At 45.0% G+C, this 722-nt stretch overlaps 1 pseudogene; it reads right to left on the reverse strand.

Annotated features, from left to right (window-relative positions):
- Positions 1–229: 229 nt before the first annotated feature.
- Positions 230–436, reverse strand: LOC142260371 (U2 spliceosomal RNA; annotated as a pseudogene).
- Between the last annotated feature and the right edge of the window lie 286 nt (positions 437–722).

Here is a 722-nt window from a genome sequence, read left to right on the forward strand (position 1 = left end):
GGGACATAGCAGAGTTGGTCAAGTTGAGTGGAGATGAGTTTGCTATTTGGCACAGCTTTTTGCATCAATAAAGCAAGTAAAAGGTGTGAAAGATAAAAAAAAGGGTGAAAGTGTGAAAAGTGAATTGGCCAAATTGAGGTGCATATAAAGTTTTTGCTTTCTTTCAATTCACTAATGGGGCTCATTTGAATCAGGTGAATTGAGTTCTGCTTTTGGAAACTGGGTTAAGAAGGGGTGCACCGGTCCTGGAGGTACTGCAATACCAGGTCAATGCGTGCAGTGGACAGAGCAAGATTTTTTCCATCTCCTTGTTCTAAAAATCCATTTAATATATGGTCCCCAGAGAGGGGACGTATCAGATATTAAACTGATAAGAACAGATTTAATTTTTTTTTTTTTCTGTTTATCAGTAGGACTTCAAAATAACAAAGGTGATCGCCTCCCGTTGCCTGGGAACCGTCCAGGCACAAGAGGGCTATGTGTCACCAGAAGGCGCACACACTTCCTCAAGGCCGGCAGACGTGCAATCCCAGGCACCTTCCAGTACCGACCAAGGTAGCGTCCTCCGAAACTACACTTGATCTTAGCCAAAAGGCCGAGAAGCTATAACCCGAATTGGTTACGGCCTTGAGTAGCACCCTGGCCTATACCGGACACATCTTAGGGAGAGGGAGACAAACCCACGCCTACAGAAGACATTTTGTCACCCAAGCCAACCCTTG

This window comes from Anomaloglossus baeobatrachus (genome assembly GCF_048569485.1).
Source record: "Anomaloglossus baeobatrachus isolate aAnoBae1 chromosome 11 unlocalized genomic scaffold, aAnoBae1.hap1 SUPER_11_unloc_1, whole genome shotgun sequence".
Lineage (NCBI taxonomy): Eukaryota > Metazoa > Chordata > Amphibia > Anura > Aromobatidae > Anomaloglossus > Anomaloglossus baeobatrachus.